Source organism: Nycticebus coucang, chromosome Y (genome assembly GCF_027406575.1).
Source record: "Nycticebus coucang isolate mNycCou1 chromosome Y, mNycCou1.pri, whole genome shotgun sequence".
NCBI lineage: Eukaryota > Metazoa > Chordata > Mammalia > Primates > Lorisidae > Nycticebus > Nycticebus coucang.
Genome location: NC_069805.1, coordinates 4,727,283 through 4,740,703, shown reverse-complemented (window position 1 = coordinate 4,740,703; position 13,421 = coordinate 4,727,283).

Here is a 13,421-nt window from a genome sequence, read left to right as displayed (position 1 = left end):
ATTTAAAGGATAGAAGTTATTCCATGCATCTTCTCGGAGCATCATGGAATAAAATTTGAGCTGAGTAACAACAGGAATCTGCATACACATACAAAAACATGGAAATTAAATAACCTCGTGCTGAATTATAGCTGGGTCAGAGATGAGATCAAGAAGGAAATTCCAAATTTTTGGAAAAAAACGACAATGAACACACAAACTATCAGAACCTCTGGGACACTGCAAAGGCAGTTCTAAGAGGGAAATTTATAGCACTGCAAACCTTCCTTAGGAGAACAGAAAGACAGGAAGCTAGCAACTTAATGGGAAATCTCAAGCAACTGGAAAAGGAAGAACACTCCAACCTCAAACCCAGTAGAAGAAAAGAAATAACCAAAATCAGAGCAGAACTAAATGAAATTGAAAGCAAAAGAATAATACAACAGATCAATAAATCAAAAAGCTGGTTTGTTGAAAAGCTCATCAAAATAGATATACTGTTGGCCAACATAATCAGGAAAAAAAGAGTAAAATCTCTAATCTCATCAATCAGAAATGACAAGATGAAATAACAACAGACTCCTTAGAAATCAAAAAAATCCTTAATGAATATTACAAGAAACTTTACTCTCAGGAATATGAAAATCTAAAGGAAATGGACTGATACTTGGAAGCTCATCACCTTCCAAGACTTAACCAGAATCAAGTGGAAATGTTGAACAGGTGCATTCAAGTTCGGAAATAGAATCTACCATACAAAACGTCCCCAAAAAGAAAAGCCCAGGACCAGATGGTTTCACATCAGAATTCTACCAAACCTTTAAAGAGGAATTAGTACCTATACCATTCAACCTGTTCCAAAAGGAAGAAAAAGAAGGAAGACTACCCAACACGTTCTATGAAGCAAACATCACCCTGATCCCCAAACCAGTAAAAGACCCAACAAGAAAAGAAAACTACAGGCTGATATCACTAATGAATATAGACGCAAATAATTCAACAACATCCTAACAAACAGAATCCAGCAACACACCCAACAAATTATACATCATGATCATGTTGGCTTTATCCCAGGGTCTCAAGGCTGGTTCAATATATGTAAATCTATAAATGTAATTCAGCACATAAACAAAGTAAAAAACAAGACCATATGATTCTCTCAATTGATGCAGAAAAAGCCTTTGATAACATCCAACATTCCTTCATGATCAGAACACTTAAGAAAATTGGTATAGAAGGGACATTTCTTAAACTGATAGAGGCCATCTATAGCAAACCGACAGCCAATATCATATTGAACAGAGTTAAATTGGAATCATTTCCACTTAGATCAGAAACCAGACAAGGCTACTCATTGTCTCCATAGCTTTTTTTTTTTATTGTTGGGGATTCATTGAGGGTACAATAAGCCAGGTTACACTGATTGCAATTGTTAGGTAAAGTCCCTCTTGCAATCATGTCTTGCCCCCATAAAGTGTGACACACACCAAGGCCCCACCCCCCTCCCTCCATCCCTCTTTCTGCTTCCCCCCCATAACCTTAATTGTCATTAATTGTCCTCATATCAAAATTGAGTACATAGGATTCATGCTTCTCCATTCTTGTGATGCTTTGCTAAGAATAATGTCTTCCACTTCCATACAGGTTAATACAAAGGATGTAAAGTCTCCTTTTTTTGTTGTTTTTTTTTTTTTGTAGAGACAGAGTTTCACTTTATTGCCCTCAGTAGCGTGCCGTGGCATCACACATCTCACAGCAACTTCCAACTCTTGGGCTTAGGCGATTCTCCTGCCTCAGCCTCCCGAGTAGCTGGGACTACAGGCGCCCACCACAGCGCCCAGCTATTTTTTTGTTGCAGTTTAACCGGGACTGGGTTTGAACCCACCACCCTCGGAATATGGGGTGGGCGCCCTACTCACTGAGCAACAGGTGCCACCCAAGTCTCCGTTTTTTTTAATGGCTGAATAGTATTCCATGGTTTACATATACCACAGCTTGTTAATCCTTTCCTGGGTTGGTGGGCATTTAGGCTGTTTCCACATTTTGGCGATTGTAAATTGAGCTGCAATAAACAGTCTAGTACAAGTGTCCTTATGATAAAAGGATTTCTTTCCTTCTGGGTAGATGCCCAGTAATGGGATTGCAGGATCAAATGGGAGGTCTAGCTTGAGTGCTTTGAGGTTTCTCCATACTTCCTTCCAGAAAGGTTGTACTAATTTGCAGTCCCACCAGCAGTGTAAAAGTGTTCCCTTCTCTCCACATCCATGCCAGCATCTGCAGTTTTGAGATTTTGTGATGTGGACCATTCTCACTGGGGTTAGATGATATCTCAGGGTTGTTTTGATTTGCATTTCTCTAATATATAGAGATGATGAACATTTTTTCATGTGTTTGTTAGCCATTCGTCTGTCATCTTTAGAGAAAGTTCTATTCATGTCTCTTGCCCATTGATACATGGGATTGTTGCCTTTTTTCATGTGGATTGAGTTCTCTATAGATCCTAGTTATCAAGCTCTTGTCTGATTGAAAATATGCAAATATCTTTTCCCATTGTGTAGGTTGTCTATTTGCTTTGGTTATTTTCTCCTTAGCTATACAGAAGCTTTTCAGTTTAATGAAGTCCCATTTGTTTATTTTTGTTGTTGCAATTGCCATGGCAGTCTTCTTCGTGAATTCTTTCCCCAGGCCAATATCTTCCAGTGTTTTTCCTATGCTTTCTTGGAGGATTTTTATTGTTTCATGCCTTAAATTTAAGTCCTTTATCCATCTAGAATCAGTTTTTGTGAGTGGGGAAAGGTGTGGGTCCAGTTTCAGTCTTTTACATGTAGACATCCAGTCCTCCCAACACCATTTATTGAATAGGGAGTTTTTCCCCCAAGGTAAGTTCTTGTTTGATTTATCGAAGATTAGGTGGTTGTAAGATGTTAGTTTCATTTCTTGGTTTTCAATTTGTTTCCAAGTGTCTATGTTTCTGTTTTTGTGCCAGTAGCATGCTGTCTTGAGCACTATGGCTTTGTAGTACAGACTAAAATCTGGTATGCTGATGCCCCCAGCTTTATTTTTGTTGCAGAGAACTGCCTTAGCTATACGGGGTTTTATCCGGTTCCATACAAAATGCAGAATCATTTTTTCCAAATCTTGAAAGTACGATGATGGTATTTTGATAGGAATGGCATTAAATAGGTAGATTGCTTTGGGAAGTATAGACATTTTAACAATGTTGATTCTTCCTGTCCATGAGCATGGAATGTTCTTCCATATGTTAATATCCTCTGCTATTTCCTTTCTGACGATTTCATACTTTTTTTTTTTTTTATAGAGGTCCTTCACCTCCTTCGTTAGGTATATTCCTAGGTATTTAATTTTCTTTGAAACTATGGTGAAGGGAGTTGTGTCCTTAATTAGCTTCTCATCTTGACTGTTATTGGTGTATACAAAGGCTACTGACTTGTGGACATTGATTTTATATCCTAAAACATTAATGTATTTTTTGATGACTCTAGGAGTCTTGTGGTTGAGTCTTTGGGGTTCTCTAAGTATAAGATCATGTCGTCAGCAAAGAGGGAGAGTTTGACCTCCTCTGCTCCCATTTGGATTCCCTTTATTTCCTTGTCTTGCCTAATTGTATTGGCTAGAACTTCCAGCACTATGTTGAATAGTAAAGGTGACAGAGGACAACCTTGTCTCGTTCCAGTTCTAAGAGGAAAAGCTTTCAGTTTTACTCCATTCAGTAAAATATTGGCTGTGGGTTTGTCATAGATAGCTTCAATCAGTTTTAGAAATGTGCCACCTATGCCTATACTCTTCAGTGTTCTAATTAGAAAGGATGCTGGATTTTATCAAATGCTTTTTCTGCATCTATTGAGAGGATCATGTGATCTTTATTGTTGCCTCTGTTAATATGGTGGATAATGTTTATGGACTTTTATGTTCAACCAGCCTTGCAAGACTGGGATGAAGCCTACTTGATCATGATGAATGATTTTTTGAGGATAAGCTGTAATCTATTGGCTAGGATTTTGTTGAGAATTTTTGTATGTATATCCATGAGTGAGACTGGTCTGAAATTCTCCTTTTTGTTTGGGTCTTTTCCTGGTTTTGGTATCAGGGTGATGTTTGCTTCATAAAATGTGTTGGGGAAGATTCCTTCTTCCTCTATTTTTGGAATAATTTCTGCAGTACAGGAATAAGCTCTTCCTTGAAGGTTTCATAGAATTCTGGAGTGAAGCCATCTGGACCAGGGTATTTTTTGGTCGGAAGATTTTTCATTGTTTCTTTGATCTCAGTGCTTGAAATTGGTCTGTTCAGGAGCTCTATTTCTTCCTGGCTGAGTCTAGAAAGAGGGTGTGATTCCAAAAATTGATCCATTTCCTTCACATTGTCAAATTTCCGGGTGTAGAGTTTCTGGTAGTATTTAGAGATGATCTCTTGTATCTCTGTGGGATCAGTTGTTATTTCCCCTTTATCATTTCTGATTGAGGTTACTAGAGATTTTACTTTTCTATTCCTCGTTAGTCTGGCCAATGGTTTATCTATTTTATTTATTTTTTCAAAAAACCAACTCCTTGTTTCATTAATTTTCTGAATGATTCTTTTGTTTCCAATTTCATTGATCTCTGATTTGATTTTGGATATTTCTTTTCTTCTACTGAGTTTAGGCTTAGATTGTTCTTCTTTTTCCAATTCCATAAGATCTCTTGTGAGATTGTTGATGCGCTCTCTTTCTGTTTTTCAAATGTAGGCATCTAAAATGATGAATTTTCCTCTCAAAACTGCTTTTGCAGTATCCCACAGGTTTGGGTAGCTTCTGTCTTCATTGTTGTTATACTCAAGGAAGTTAATGATTTCCTGTTTTATTTCTTCCTGCACCCATCTGTTATTCAACAGAAGATTGTTTAATTTCCATGCCTTTGGGTGGGGTCGAGCATTTTTGTTAGAGTTGAGTTCCACCTTTAGAGCCTTATGGTCTGAGAAGATACAAGGTAAAATTTCAATTCTTTTGATTCTGTTGATATTTGTTTTCTTTCCCCATATGATCAATTTTGGAGAATGTTCAATGGGGTGATGAGAAGAATGTATATTCTTTATCTTTGGGGTGGAGTGTTCTATATGTGTCTATGAAGCACAGTTGTTGTAGGGTCTCATTTAAATCTCTTATATCTTTTTTTAATTTCTGTTCAGAGGATCTTCCAACTCTGTAAGAGGAGTGTTAAAGTCCCCTGTTATTGTGGTATTATCAGATATCATATCGTTCAGACTGATTAAGGTCTGTTTCAAGAATCTGGGAGCATTTAAATTGGGTGCATAAATATTTAGAATTGAAACGACTTCTTGTTGTATTTTTCCTTTGACCAATATAAAGTGACCATCTTTGTCTATTTTGACTTCAGTTGCTTTAAATCCACATGTATCTGAAAATAAGATTGCAACTCCTCTTTTCTTCTGAATTGCATTTGCCTGAAAAATTGTCTTCCAACCCTTGACTCGGAGCTTTCATTTGTCTTTTGAAGCCAGGTGTGTTTCTTGCAGACAGCAGATGAATGGCTTGTGTTTTTTAATCCAGTCAGCCAATCTATGTCTTTCAGTGGAGAATTCAAGTAATTAATATTTATTGAGATAATTGATAAGTGTGGTAGTATTCTATTCATCTTATTTTGTGAGAGTCCATTGCTTAGTTTTATCTTTTGCATCAGTCTGGAGGTTAGGTTCTGTCCTTTAATTTCTGAGTTCTTACTTTGCTGCTGATCCATTGTGGTGGTCACTATGCAGAACAGGTTGAAGTATTTCCTGTAGAGCTGGTCTTGTTGTGGTGAATTTCCTCAATGTTTGTATATCCGTAAATGATTTGATTTCTCCGTCAATTTTTAAGCTTAGCTTAGCAGGGTACTGAATTCTAGGCTGGAAATTGTTCTTTTTAAGTAGATTAAAGGTAGATGACCATTGTCTTCTTGCTTGGAAAGTTTCATTAGAGAAGTCTGTGGTCACTCTGATGGATTTAACCCTGTAGGTCAACTGGTGCTTACTCTTGGCAGCCTGCAGAATCTTTTCTTTTGTCTGGACTTTGGACAGGTTCATCACAATGTGTCTTGGAGAAGCTCGGTTAGAGTTGAGGTGACCTGGGGTCCAATATCCCTCTGAAAGCAGTGTGTCAGAGTCTTTGGTGATATTTGGGAAATTTTCTTTTTTAATATCCTCTAGTATGGCTTCCATTCCTCTGGGGCATTGTTCTTCTCCTTTTGGAATTCCTATAACTCGTATGTTTGAATGCTTCATAAAGTCCCATAATTCCAAAAGTGAATGATCTGCTTTCTCTCTCTTCTTTTCTATCTCTTTTACTATCTGAGTTATCTCAAGAACTTTATCTTCTCCCTTTAAAATTCTTCTTCTGCATGGTCTGACCTGTTGCTGATACATTCCATTGCATCTTTAAGTTCCCTAATTGACTATTTCAGTTCCTTCAGCTCTGCTATATCCTTTTTATATTCTTCATATCGTTCATCCCTTATTTGATTCTGTTTTTGGATTTCCTTTTCATTATTTTCCACTTTATTAGCAGTTTCCTTCATAGTTTCCATCATTTCTTTCATTGTTTTCAACATGTGTATTCTAAATTCCCTTTCTGTCATTCCTAAAATTCCTTTATAGGTGGAATCATCTGAATTTGCTACCTCGTGGTCCCTTGGCGGGGTTGTTCTAGACTGGTTCTTCATGTTGCCTGGAATTTTCTGCTGATTCTTCCTCATGAGTGATTTCCTTTATCTGTTCCCTTGCCCTAATTTTCCTTTCACTTCCTCTTGCTGTTCAAGTTCTCGTGCTTGTGGACTAAGGGTTACAGGACCAGAAGGGTGAGAAGGTTGAAGAGCAAAAATGAGATGAAAGAAAGGAGGACCAAGTGATAAGAAAAAGAAAGAAAAATAGAGAAAGGAGAGGGGGTGGGTAAAAGGAATATTGACAAAAAGAAGAGAGGCAAAGAAAGAAGGAGACAGAGCAATATAGGTGTACCGTAGGGTACTTTGACACAACCTTAAAAAAAAACAACCTTCTGGGGGTGCCCAGTTAGGTGGTTCCCTTGAAGTCAGCAGCTCTTTGCTAACCTGATCAGACACAGTACCCCACCTCCACCAAGTAGAGAGGAAAGACAAACATGCTATAAATCAAACCAAACAAGCAAACAGAAAACTTTACAGGATAAAATTGGGTGTAAAACCAAATCATAGCAGTAGAAACACTAGCAAAAATGAAGTTCTAATTGAAAAAGGCAGCAATGGGAAATTATAATTAAACTAGAAAAATTGAAAAAGAAAAAGGATCTGTATGGAAAAGGTTGAACTTAAAAAACAAAACAACATCAACAACATCAAAATAAATGAAAAAAACAACCAAACCAAAAAAAAAAAAAAAAAAAAAAAACACAACCAAAAACAAAGCAGTATGTATATGTTATTGAATATTGTCTGGGCAACACGTGGTCTTCTTGGGTATGAGATTTTAATCACAGTTCTGATACGACTGAAGGTTGCTGATTTCTCAAACCCCAGCAGGTAGACACCCTAAATCTCTCTTCAGCCCTCTTAAAAGGCACTTTGAACTTGTTCATTTGCTGAGAAGAAGCTTTCGCAGGAAATTTCTTGTTGCTGGAATCACTGCTGAAGTGGCTATCCACTTACCCAGTGTGCCAAAACTGGTCTCACTCTGCCCCTGATGTTTAGGGCTGCAAGGCGTCTCAGACCCCACCCTTAGACTACTTGCTCCCTGGGTTACCAGCTCCCACCCAATTCTACCTTTGCGACCCTGAGGGTGGAGCTTGCTGGGGCAGATCACTCACAATGGCTCCCTGTGACCCACAACCAAACACTATTAGCTCCGTCTGGCTCAGCAACTCAGACTGTGGCCCTTGACAATGGCCAAAGTTCTACGCACTCCCACTCAGGCTCTCCCCAAGGCAGTTCAACTCAGTGCCAATCCAAAGACACCAAAACAGTTCACAGATAAGGCCTTTCTGGTTTGCAGTCTCGCTGCTACTGAACTTACAGTTGCGGGCGGGTTTAGACGGATTGAACACACGCAACCACTTGCTGGTTTTCCACTGTTTTAGTCCTCCTCTTGGGATCCAGAAGTCTCTTGCTGACTCCCTGTATCCTCGCAGGGGTGATGATAGGTAGGTCACACCAGCCAGAGATGCCTGGAGTCCTATCTCCCCAGACTCATGGTGCCCAGATGCAAGGATGCTGTTACTCAGCCGCCATCTTGCTCTGCCTTGCTTTTATATATCGGGAGTCAATTCTTAAGGAAGAAGTAGGACAACTGATGATGGAGTAAATAAAGTTCTGAGAAGCAAAATTAATTATTTAGCTTTGTTCCTGACTGAGTGCTTATGGACATTCACTATGCTTCTGTGGCTTAACATTCCATCTAATACCTGTTATAAACAACAGCCTTCAATGTGCCCACACCTAATGACTTCAGTTCCATTACTTCATTTCTTCCATGAGTAACAATTTTTATGTTTATTAAAATAATTTCCAGGGCCCTGACAATATGCACGTGGACCCCACCTCCCAAGTGTCTCACCTGTAGTCTCTGTTTCCTCTCCAGGTGCTTTTATTCTTCTGTAGTAGTACAGGGGATTGAGCCATAGGTCCTTAATGATTATCTATTAGAGAAATTAAGATAGGTCAAGAAAAGGTTCAGCAGAATGTCCAAAGCAGCTGGGAAACACTATTAGAACATTTATTGTATTTCCCACAAATATCCAACCTCTGCAATCCTGTAAGATTCTGTGAAGTTATGGTGAGAAAACCAATTGAAGAAGTTAAGGCTGCTGTTGTGGTGCCTGCGGCTGTAGGCCTTAAGTTCATAATCCTGACACCACTGAATTGGAGTAGAATGAGATGCCCTGTTTTCTGCAAGAAGAGGGGTATGTGGAAAGGAGTTATATGATGATGACAAGGATTAGCCCACCGTGCTCACTATCCATCCTGAGACCTATCTTCTACCAGTGATTTCAATGAAATATTCCTTGCTAATTACTTTATTCAAGAAGTAGGGGTTATTCTGAAAGAATAATATGATTTTACAGCATCCACTGGGATTCCTGAGTTCCTCCACCTATCAGAAAAAAAGTAAAGAGAGGTTAAGTTTCTTTTCAAGTGACCCACTGTTTCTTTCTTGCATGAATTATCTCCCTTCCCTTTATCCCTAAACCCATCAAACTTTCTCCTCAGCCTGACCTCCAAATTTGTCATGTAATGAAGCATGTCCTCTTTGGATTTCTTGGGCCTATGTAAACATGAGACTACCAAACACTAAGGAAAAGAGGGGATATTTCTTGAGAGCTCAGGTTGTGTTCTCTTTTTGTGCTAGGCCTAGCAAAATCAAGTTAATATTAAACGTGAACACTTTCCCAGCTTCTACTGACTAGACAGGAAATTCCTACTCCCTTCTCAGGAAGTCTTGTTTCAAATACTCCTATTATTGGAAACTTTTTTGTGATATCCACTATCATGATTTAAATATACTCATCACTTTCAAAAGGGTACCTGTGGTATACATAGTGCAAAAGATTACTTCTCACCTGCTGTTTACTTTTCTTTCTTTCTTTCTTTCTTTCTTTCTTTCTTTCTTTCTTTCTTTCTTTCTTTCTTTCTTTCTTTCTTTTTTTTTTGTGAGAGAGTGAGGATGTGGTGGGAACAGCGTCTTTCTGTCACCCAGAATGAAGTGCACTGGAGTCTTCATAGTGCACCGTAACTTCAAAATCCTGGGCTAAAGTAAATCTCTTGCCACAGCCTCCCAAGTAGGTGGGATGACAGGCACCACAACCCCTGACTACTCCTTTTTTTAAAATTAATTATTGTGAGAAGGGGATGTTGGTGTTGCCCAGGCTTCTCTCAAATTCCCCACCTCAAGCCATCTTACTACTTCACCTTCACAAAATGTCATTCATTTTACAATTAAGTTTTGTTATTAGTGTGCTGTAGCATGGGTTTTTCCCCCACCCCTAGACACCTCTCTACTTGTGAGATCCCTACCTCCAGGCTACTATCCCTACTAGCCTCCAAGCTGTTAAGAAAAGGGGATACACCAGGAATTAAACAGTGGACAGCAAGTAAAGCTTCCCACATATTTAAAACCTCCTCCCCACCCCATCACTGGTAAAACACCTCAGCTCCTTGTCCTATCTTATCAATAGCATTACATTGATAACCACAGGAAATGAAGTCAAATGTAAAGTCTGCACACAACACATCTTGCTTGCTATTTGTAAATTCTTGTTCTTTCCATCACCCTGCCTCCCCCATGTGTGTGGAAATACTGTCTACCACGAAACTGGTCCACTCTTTTACATAACTTCCACTTACCCTAGTACATGTCTACAATCCAATCATATAAGAATCAAAAGATACCACTTTGGCCCAAAAGCCAGGAATTCCCTGGATGATAGCTCTCTGTGGTCAAGGTAAGCCTCTGTCTCTGGCACAGACTGTGCACCAGGAGGCCAGTTCCTCTGTGAGTTACCCTGACCAGAATGTCCACATGAGACTCATCCCAGATCCCACTGTTTAGCGGTATGTTTGTTCCAGCGGAAGTAAAGTAGAAGCTGAGTGCCTGGATATCTATCCACCTAAGCAGAATGATATGGTATCCCAGCTGGGGACCCTTGGAAAAATCTCTGACAGGACCCACTGCTGGCATGTATCTCCAACTGTTCCCTTCTCCACCCCTCCCCCCCCGGAGCCTGTCTGCATGTGCAAGTTCTGACACAGCCCACATGTACAAAAGGAGGCATGGAGACCCATGATTCATTGAAGGAACTTCCTCTTTCTGGCAGCTTTCCTTGGCGCTATACCCAGAAGCTGAAAGCCAGGAGACCCGTTTACGCATTCCTCCTGTCATTCTCCAATCCTGCCCCCAGACACTTTCACATACAGAACAACAGCTACTTGGAAGCTTGCCCTCTGGGCTATGTGTGTGTGGCGTGGAGGCTGACTGAATATAGGTCGCTCTGAAGGACCAATGTCCCAAGCCATCCTCAGGTTTACATTTGTTTACATTATTTTATGTACTGTCAGTCCTATGAGAGATTACATACTCTATTCCTACACAGGCAACGAGGCTTTGCCATGCACATGTTATGCCTGTCACAAGGCCATCAACATGAAGATCCCTGTATGCAAAGTCTGCAGATGACCAGTCCTCTGGACTTTATCTTTGTCTCATCTATCTACATTTCCTATGTTAGGCAGATGGCCAGCCTCTCTGCACACTATGCTCCTGCTGGGTCCAGGGCCTCCTCTTTCCAGGCCATACACTGCAGTACACAGAGATTCCGAGTGGCAAATACGAAAGTCCCAGGTTCTTTCATTCATTCACTGGGTGCTACCCTTCCCTCCCTTGCACACAGGGACACAGAAACACTTGCACAGCATTTATTGCTACTCCAGATATAGGACATGTCTGTGTGTCTTGCATCAAATGTACTTTCCTCCCTTCTCTCCCCTGGTTTTAAGAAACACACAGAATCTTCATTGTCCACAGCCACAGAGGCTTCTCAAATCTCCATTGCTGATGTCACCGAAGCTGTGGTTCAAGCACGGGCAACAGAAACATATACACAGAGTTACACAGAAGCAAACATACATGCACAAGCCAAGATGCATAGGCCAGATGTTATCGTAGAGGATGCCGTTTGTTTCTGAATGACTTGCAAACTCATGAGTGTGGATGTCCATATTCTTCTCTTGGGCAGGAAGACTATCCCTTGCCTTTTGCCAGTCCTTTCCAAGTTCTGCTCCAGGGTGCCCTTCTCACCACACCCATTTCCTATTAGTACACTGGATTGGAAGTTTGACTATTGACAGGAAATATCGGGATTGAAACCTAGGAGACTGAAGGGTGGGCACTTGAGACTGACAGAGATTCTGCAATCAATCTCTAGATGCCTATGGAAGACTGGAGGGGGGATGCAGGGAATGGCTGCATTGAATGGCTGAGAGGGGCCTCAGGGTGTCTTCAACCCAGGGAAACACACTTACTTATTCAGCCCTGCTTCTTCCTCAGTGATCCTGGAACTCTGTTGGGCTTCCCAGAATGTCACGTGAGCCTCTCAGCTTTTCTTACCCAGGATGATTTGTGGTGGCCACCACAGTCACTCTTGAGCCTCACCTACTCCACTGTGCTCCAGATACCAGACAAGCAGGCCTCTAGCCCCAACTCTTGGCTGCTAACCTGACCTCCTCTCTCTTCTCAGTCATGGTGCTTTCCTCCCTTGTGTAGTAGTGCAGGGTATTGAGCCACATGTCCTCACTGGTGATCTGTTAGCAAAAATAGGATTTGGGGGTCCTCTGTTAAACGCATTTCCCCAGAAACCTAGGATGTAGTAAGATCACTTTTGATAAGTCCCACTGGGGCCCCACCTCAGCAATCTGATTAGACCCCAGACAATTGTTGTTCAGTAGCCACTGAAAGAAGGTCAAGCAGCTGCTGTCCTGCCTGCAACTGGGAATTTCATCATCATAATCTCAGAACCACTGGTGGCAGATGACCTGTATCCTGGAAGAAGAGTAATTCAGAAAGAATTATGTCTTTACCTAGGTACCCAAGACCCCTTCTGCACCATTGAAGCAGCCACATCCCACCAGTGAGACTAAGGTGATAATCCTTGGTGATCACTTCATTCCAGAAGTATGGGTTGTGAGAGAAGAAAAAAGGGGAAAAAATGTAAAGGAACAAAGAAAGGAATAATTAAAGGAACAAAATGGGAAAACAAGTATCTACTGAGGATGAATATCTGCAGTTATTATGGGCTCAATTAGACTCCCTGAGAGTGTCAGTTAAAACTCAGTCTTTTTGCCATCTTTTTGCTATCATTCATAAATGTTCTTACTGATTTTCTCCTGACTCTAAAATTAATTAAATTTGTCTGTTTAGAAAGATATTAGGCAGGATATGAAAAAGTTTCACCAGGCGTGGCCATTTGGAATTCTTCTACGCCCTAAGCTCCCGCTGATGAATAAAGCCCTTCCTCTTATAAACGTGGTGTGTGGGTGCTCTTTCTCTCCCTTGGGCATAGTCTTCCTGCAACAGTTTTTGGTTCCCTGACTGGGAAGTGAGATCACCCCTGGAGAGAACACACACCTGGTAGTTGCCGCCAATCCTTCGGACACCCATGTGGGGGCCCTGATAGGCCTGGGCTCCGTGAACCACTCAGTGCCAGGGAGGCAATTTGGCCTTCCTGTGTGGATGCCTTCACTGGACAGAGAAAGGACCCCCTTGACGGGTCTTCAAAGAGTCAAACACCAGGAGGAACTGGCATGCAGGAACAGCAGAGGCGGAGCAAGATTGCAGCCAAGTAACAGCTTCCTTGCATCTGGGCACCATGAGTCTGGGGAGATAGGACTCCAGGCATCTCTGGCTGGTGGGATATGCCTATCATCACCCCTGAG